General features: G+C 31.9%; 1 pseudogene; it reads right to left on the bottom strand.

Annotated features, from left to right (window-relative positions):
• Positions 1 to 2,748: 2,748 nt before the first annotated feature.
• On the bottom strand, positions 2,749 to 2,887 carry LOC145292472 (U2 spliceosomal RNA; annotated as a pseudogene).
• Positions 2,888 to 9,010: the final 6,123 nt, after the last annotated feature.

Genomic DNA, 9,010 nt, shown 5'->3' with positions numbered 1-9,010 from the left:
CTATTTCAACGGTTTGTGGGGTTCTATTATCTATGGAGTGGTATTTTTGAAAGGTGCAACCGATACGGCAAATAGCAGCTATAAAATCGCGTATAATTTTGGGAGGGGTAGTTGCAAGGTTATAATATTGATTTTCAGAGCTCGGTATCTGTTAGGTACTATGCGGCAATATTTCTAAGTTTCTTCTGTTATGATATAGGGAGTGTGGATATAAGGGGGCGGTAGGAGATATGATGGCAATGTATATGGGTGCGTTTAACTTGATGAAAAACGAGTAAGGATACATATAATTGGCGTGGTGGAAGAGTAAGGAGACATTTACTACTTATAAAAGTGGTAATAATACCAATAATATATATATATATATATATATATATATATATATATATATATAAAAATTGCTTATATAAGGACTAGCGACCCACTAATTAGAGTTCAAAAGAAGCGGACGTCTAGTCTAGTGGAAAATAAAATTACAGGCTGATCTTAAAATTTAGAGACCCGTGTGAAATATGTCTGAATGAGAAATTTAAAATTCTAAAAATTAAGAACCAAAATCTATTAAACTGTAGAAATTAAATAGATAATAACTGTATACACATAATTAAATTTACTTAAAGATGAGGCATAAAAAGGTATTAATCGAAATAATCTAATCTAAAAAATACTTCAAGCACCCACGTATTAAAATAAGCTCAATTATTAATTCGACACATCAAAAAAAAAAAAAAAACGAAAAAAAACACACCGATAGGACGGGGAAGAGAAGTCAGCAGGTAATTGGCTGATAAAATTGTAAATCTTGCTGGTTACCGAGCTAAGTTAAAAATCACATGTGTAAATAAAAAGGCCAGGTACCACGAATTTATACAACCTGTCGACTCACTACGGGTATGAAACATTTTAAGTTAAGAAATTTTAAAATCACTACTGTATATTAGGTACAATATAATAAGCGATAGAGAACTAGCTCTATAATAATAAGTACGAAATCTATTAAAATATAATATTTGATTATATTTTACCACCAGTAACGCAATAAAATGAAAAGAACATTTGTTTATTAGTTTATTTTTATTTCGGATTATTATTCTCATCTTTATAAGTTGTTGTTTTTGATCTTTTTTTAATCTTTTATTGGTTTTGTTTATTCACAACGTTTCGGCCAGCTATTCCTCTGGCCTTCGTCAGGTGGTAACCGCGACGGATAGGAACTTCGAATCTCCTAACTGCATTCTCAGCCATCACTGCCAATATAATAAGCGATAGAGAACTAGCTCTATGAAAATAATAATCGGGGCCCGTGGCACAGTTGATAGAGACGTTGAATCTCTACAGTTCCAGATGAACATTGTCTGAAGATAGCGGTTTCAAGCCAACCCAAAGTGTGCCAGAGGTTAATTGGCCAAAATGTGGTGAGACGACAACAACTACGGATGGCAGTGATGGCTGAGAATGCAGTCAGGAGATTCGAAGTTCCTATCCGTCGCGGTTACCACCTGACGAAGGCCAGAGGAATAGTTAGCCGAAACGTTGTGAATAAACAATCCAATATAAGATCAAAAACAGATAAAAAATAAACAACAACTAATAAAGATGAGATTAATAGTCCGAAATAAAAATAAATTAATATATAATGCTCATCTCAAAAATGAATTCCAATTAAGGAATAATATATATATACCAATCGGTACGGACCCGGCTATAGAAGATCAGATACATAAACGTGGAGCCCTTCGGGGCCCGTGGCGCAGTTGATAAAGACGTTGAATCTCTACAGTTCCAGATGAACATTGTCTGAAGATAGCGGTTTCCAGCCAACCCAAAGCGTGCCAGAGGTTAATTGGCCAAAATGTGGTGAGACGACAACAACTACGGATGGCAATGATGGCTGAGAATGCAGTTAGGAGATTCGAAGTTCCTATCCGTCGCGGTTACCACCTGACGAAGGCCAGAGGAATAGTTGGCCGAAACGTTGTGAATAAACAAAACCAATAAAAGATCAAAAACAACAACTAATAAAGATGAGAATAATAGTCCGAAATAAAAATAAATTAATATATATAATGTTCATCTCAAAAATGAATTCCAATTAAGGAATAATATATATATATAACATTTGTTTATTTTTATACATTTTTATTTAAATAAAAAAAAAACATAATTTCAAATGTACTTACTCAGACCGGGCTTTTTAGCGTAATCTATACTTTCACAGAAGGGAACCATCGTATTCTTTCATTTTAGATATTATTTCAAGTTAAATTTAATGTTTACGATATCTTTATTAAATTGTGCGGTAAAAGTACGGAATAGTTTTTTAAAAGCCCGACCTTTATTCTAAATAAGTGCTTGTAAAAATCAACACAACTATTAATGTTTTTCTTTCCAAAATAAAATAAAATAAAAATGATAAAAATAACAAAATAATTCGTTTCAATCAATGCCACTCGTATTTAAAAACAAGGCCGATAGCTTATTAGTCGCGTGCTCTCCTGTAATGAATGAATGCGTGAATGTAGGATTGAAATGAAATTCGTAAAGATAAACTAAAATGACCGAAAAATGGGCTAAAATGACTAAATAAAGAAAAAGTAAATGACTTAGAATGACTTTAATGAACTTTAATGAACTTAATTGAATGATCTTAAGATTGACTTGAATGCTTATAAAATAACTGGAATCCTTCAAAAACAACTTGAATGAGCTGGAGAATGACTTGAATAGCTTTGAGACTGACTGGTTGTAAAGTGGTGGATCATTTTACATTAAATTAATACGGAAAAGTGATCCCCCACTTTATATCACAAAATTACAAACATAAGTACAGCATGTAGTAAGAACAGATACTACACTTTGATCTTGGCCAACAGGCCAAGAAAAGGATATTTATTTGCTCCCCCACTGAGAAAACTAGGCACAAGGCCGATTTTTAATGTTGGGAGTGAAGGAGAAATGGGGACCAGCTCCCCAGGGCTTGGGGAGCTGGATATTGACAATTGGTATGAAGAGTTGCTCCTACATTGACCAAGGTCTTATATGAGAGGTTGCCCCCACATATGGTATTTGCTTGCAGTATCTGCCGGAACAGATGGTATTTATTTGCTCCCCCACTGAGCAAATTAGGCACAAGGCCGTTTTTAATGTGAGGTAAAAACCAGCTCCCCTAAAAGTAGGCAAAAAGGGGGCACTCTGGTTACCAAAAATAATAATTGTCCCAGTATAGAGGGTTTCCCCTCCATTGACTGGTACAAATTATCTTAAGTGCAGCATCTGCCGGAACAGATGGTATTTATTTGCTCCCCCACTGAGCAAATTAGGCACAAGGCCGTTTTTAATGTGAGGTAAAAACCAGCTCCCCTAAAAGTAGGCAAAAAGGGGGCACTCTGGTTACCAAAAATAATAATTGTCCCAGTATAGAGGGTTTCGCCTCCATTGACTGGTACAAACCATCTTAAGTGCAGCATCTGCCGGAACAGATGGTGTTTATTTGCTTCCCCACTGAGCAAATTAGGCACAAGGCCGTTTTAAATGTGAGGTAAAAACCAGCTCCCCTAAAAGTAGGCAAAAAGGGGGCACTCTGGTTACCAAAAATAATAATTGTCCCAGTATAGAGGGTTTCCCCTCCATTGACCGGTACAAATTATCTTAAGTGCAGCATCTGCCGGAACAGATGGTATTTATTTGCTCCCCCACAGAGCAAATTAGGCACAAGGCCGTTTTTAATGTGAGGTAAAAACCAGCTCCCCTAAAAGTAGGCAAAAAGGGGGCACTCTGGTTACCAAAAATAATAATTGTCCCAGTATAGGGGGTTTCCCCTCCATTGACCGGTACAAATTATCTTAAGTGCAGCATCTGCCGGAACAGATACTACACTTTGAGCTTGGCCAAAAGACCACGAAAAGCTTAAAAAGCTAAGAGCAGCATCTATTAACAACAGACCTTTGATCTTAACCAAAAAGGGCAAGCACAAAAGTGTTACGGACAGACCGACCGACAGACCGACTGACCGACCGACGGACCGACGGAGTGACTTATAGAGACGCTTGCATGCGACTTAAAATGGGTTATGTAAATCGAAGAAAAATAAATAAATAAATATAAATAAAAAGCGAAAAGATTCATTCGCTTTCCTGTCTTTTATTTATTTATTTTTTTACTTTCAGTCAGTTTCCGTTTTTGCATAAACCACTATTTTGAACTTCATTTTGGTTTTATGGCTGGAAAATATCAACATGACGTAAGTATGTGATAAATATTCGTTCGAAGAAGATAATGTAGTCGTTTGCATGAAGCAGTTCCATGGTAAAATGTTCCACAAAACTAGTATTCTTGTAAAGGAACTTTCGCCATGAAAATTCTTTCGGGCGTTAGGTACATCGACAAAGAAAGGAAAACGCTTTTCAGTTATGGTAAATAAGACGAGTAAAAAACCAACGTGGGGAAGCACTTTAATTAAAATACCTTCTCATCAAAATGCTGAATACAGTCTCGTATCGCGTACTGCATCTACAATAGCACAATACTCCGCTCAGTATGCGCATTTTCCTAGTTGATGATGAAAAAAGTTTGCGCCACTTGTATATCCCCCACAAAGATCAAAAAATATATGCGGTATCTTATATTAGAATTCCATGAACAAAGCTTCTCAGATAGTAATGCACGTTTGCTGAACTTTCTTCAGTTTTCCTGCTTTCCTACTGATTACAATGTAGTCGTCTTCAAGTTCAATGTAAACAAATACTTAAGTAATCCAATTTCCAAATTTCCAAGCTTAACGATTACTACCGTATTATTCCCATTGATCACTGTACACTCATTAATCCTTATCCTCGAGTGGCTTCCGGGCATTTATAAGTGGTGACTCCTATGTAAAAAAAAATAATCGTAAAATGTTTTAGTTCGGAAGAAAACTAGACGCCCTATGTTTCCATAGATTGCTTCCTTTTCGACATTAAAAGTGTAAATTGTTCATAATGTAATTTAATATTTTGTGCAAATAAATATTTCAAAGTGCAGTATTCTTTTGGTCCTTAGTCAGAGATAGAGAAAATCGTTCCGGGCTAAAATAGCAATATAGTAGCATCCATTGTGTATACCTGTAATATATATATATATATATATATATATATATATATATATATATATATATATATATATATATATAAGAATTAAATTCACAATATATATATATGTATATGTATATATATATGTATGTATATATATATATATATGTATATATATATGTATGTATATACATACATATATGTATGTATATATACATATATATAAGAATTAAATTCACAATATATATATATGTATATGTATATATATGTATGTATATATATATGTATATATGTATGTATATACATATACATATATGTATATGTATACATATACACACACACACACACACACACATATATATATATATATATAAATATATAATAATTAATTCACAATATTGTAATCAAAACAAGGAATACGAGACAAAGAGAGAAAAATTCCTTATTGCATGGATTTTCAAAGATAGGGCTCTTCTCCTCAGAGGAAAAAAAAACGTTAGCAAAAGAAATATATAGAAAAAATATATAATTCTGCTAGTTTGCGTAGTTTTTAAAAACGGTACTTATTAAAGTTTTTGAAGGAAAATAAAAGTTTATAGGAAAATAAAAACAACTCAGCAATACCCAATAATTAGAATTGCAGAAATCCAGTGAGAGTATGAGGTTCGTATTGAGTAGATCCAATAAGAGATTCATTACGTGTTCTTTGGAGTCTCTTTAAAAATATCTAGGAGAGGGGAGAATAGTAAAATAGGAGATGTCCAATTACTAAGTGTAAAAGAATGTTGTTTGAAGTGGGGGGAGGGTAGTAAAAGAAGAAATAAAAAAGAATAAAGGAAATACTAGGCTCTATCACTGATATAGAGAAGTTCAAGATCTGAATAAAGTTGTTTTTCTATAAATATATTTCTCTATAGTTATAATTCATCTCTTTCGAATTTTAAAACCTTTTCTTTAATTCTGAAATTTTCTTATGTTATATATATATATATATATATATATATATATATATATATATATATATCATATATATGCATAAATATATGTATATATGTTTATATATGTATGTATATATATATAAATATGTATAGATATGTGTATATATATGTGTATATATGCATATGTATTTATATGTATATATATGTATATATGTCTATATCTATATACATATATGTATATATGTCTATATCTATATACATATATGTGTGTATATATATGTATGTATACATATATGTATATATATTTATATATATATGTATATATTTATATATACATATATATATATATGTATATATGTATATAATATGTATATATGTATATGTGTATATGTATGTATATATTTATATATATTTAGATATATGTGTATATGCATATTTCTATATATGTATATATATGCATATGTATGTATATAAATATATTTATATATATATATAAATATATATATATATGTATATATATATTTATATATATATATAAATATATATATAAATATATATATAAATATATATATAAATATATATATATAAATATATGTATATATATATATACATATATATATATATATATATATATATATATATATATATATATATATATATATATATATATATCGTTATTGTGGTTTATAAAAGAGAAAACACTTGTGGGGGCCGCCTCACCTTGCCGGTTGTAAATTACGCTTAAATATATTGTAACCCATGCAAATTTCGTATTTATTATTACAAAGTTAATTCTTTATTTAATATTAAAGAAATTTTTACTCGTCAAGTATTTCTGTACGCATTAATGATCAATCTAAACACAATTGTAACTCGTTATAAACCATCCTTGGTATATGCTTACTATTCCAATCTTATATGGCCAGTGGTTAAAGAATATATAGGTTAAACACGCACATACAGCTACTGTGTATTTATACAGAATATTATAAAGAATCTATTCCTTACGGCTAGAGCAGTTATTTTATTTTTTTATTAAAACCAATAAATCGAATCAGTTTTAAAAGAAATTGACATTCGGAAAATCGCATAATTTAATACAAAATTCAAATATTTAAATTTTTAGATAGGAAGCTATATCCATTTCATACATATTAGCAATCTTTGAAATGCTACAACTGTTATGATAGGAATATTTATTAATTAACGTCTAACATCTATATACAGCATAATCAGGTTGATAACCGACTCCCTATAGACCACAGAAGTTAATCAACACTGATGATGTTAGAAAGATTTCTAAAAACGTAAAGTAAAATACCCAGCAAAAAAGAGAAGATAAAAATAAGGAATTGTATTCAGTTGGCGATGGAGAGAGACAAAAAAGAAAGGAGAAGAAATAAATCATATATAAATGGGATGAACAAGATAGATAGACCGAGATAGATACACGCAGGGAGGGTGAAAGGGGGGCAGAGAGGGTGGGAGGAAGAGGAGGGAAGAGATTAAACAGAAGGAAAGGGTAGAAAGAAAGAGAGGATAAAGTGTACACAAGGGGGGGAAGGAAAATGAAACGTACGCAAGAACAACGAATAACATACAGAAACAAGAAAAAAAGTCGAAATGAACGCAATTAGGCAATAGTTGTTTGCAAAAGAATAATTATCAAAAAAAAAATAATAATGAAAAAGAAAAAATGGTGAAAATGTAGAAAACGATGGAGGACAATTGGGAACAAGATGGTTGACCAATTGTGAATTCTAAGTGCTTCCCGTTTATCTTGTACTTGTTTCCAATCATCTAGCACTCCTCTTGACACTGCACTCAAGCAGTGTCGATTCAGGAGATATGTGGTTGGTGATTGTGCAACATTTGCCTCATAATAACTCGCGCAGCTACCCTTACAGGGGGTATCATTATCGAGGCTAAATCGAGGCATCATCACCTATGATCCAAATATTATAATCGGAGATATCTAACTGACCATGTAGAATGTCAAGTTTTGCTATCTCTGCTTATTCTTACAAAAACTACAAAGAAAGTCATTATAGCGCACATTACTGAAGATTAGACCCAGCAATAGTATTCACAATCATCGATTAATTAGTTTTAGAGTTTACCGATTATAAACAGATGAGTATCGGCGGAAGAGAGCTTAATATGGGAGACCTAAAACGGTTTTCTTATAAAGTTTGAAACCGATGGTACCGATGATTTATCTCATCTCTTTTTTTTTTAAATATATATACAGTAGCATCTAAAAATAAGGGAGAAAATTTTAAAACCTAATATTTGTTAGAAATAACAACTGTGAAAAGCTGAAATTTTGACAACTGGTAGTCGTTATCATCCATAATAACATACAAAAATTTGAATAATTTGCAAAGGATAGAGAATGAATTGTAGCAATTATGTATTTATTTTCAAAATAGGAACGTCCAAAAGTAAGAGACAGAATTGAGAAAAGCAATGTAAACAGCCAAAAAACAATAAAAATACATGTATAATAAATATTTAGTAAATGAACCCTTGCTCTCAATGACAGCTACACATCTTCGACTACAAGAAAGAATCAGTTCTTGACAATCCTCGATAGTAACTTTAGACCATTCTTCTTGAAGCTACACCCACAAATCCTTTGTGTTAGTGGGATTTCTTTCCATAACTTTCACTCCTAAGGTCTTCCAAAGATTTTCTATTAGATTTAAGTCAGGACTTTGCGGTGGCCAATCCATAATTTCTAAATCTTTTCGCTAGGATAACTCATAAGCACCTTTGCCTTCTGACATGGGGCATTATCTTTCATAAAGTTAGCCCTATCGAAACCTGAATTCTGTATGATTAGCACAACATTATCTTGAGCAATGTTTTTATAGATATGCGTGTTTACACGAGTTTGTAACTGGACAAAATGCGTTGTACCTTGGTTAGAAAACATTTCAAATACCATGTGGCTTCCGCCCCCAAACTTGACAATTTTCTTAGTACACTTTTCACTCAATGTTT

This window comes from Euprymna scolopes, chromosome 13 (genome assembly GCF_053919585.1).
Source record: "Euprymna scolopes isolate OS-2025 chromosome 13, ASM5391958v1, whole genome shotgun sequence".
In the NCBI taxonomy this organism is placed as follows: domain Eukaryota; kingdom Metazoa; phylum Mollusca; class Cephalopoda; order Sepiida; family Sepiolidae; genus Euprymna; species Euprymna scolopes.
Note: the sequence above shows the minus strand (reverse complement) of the source record. Positions and strands in the feature narration are given on the sequence as shown.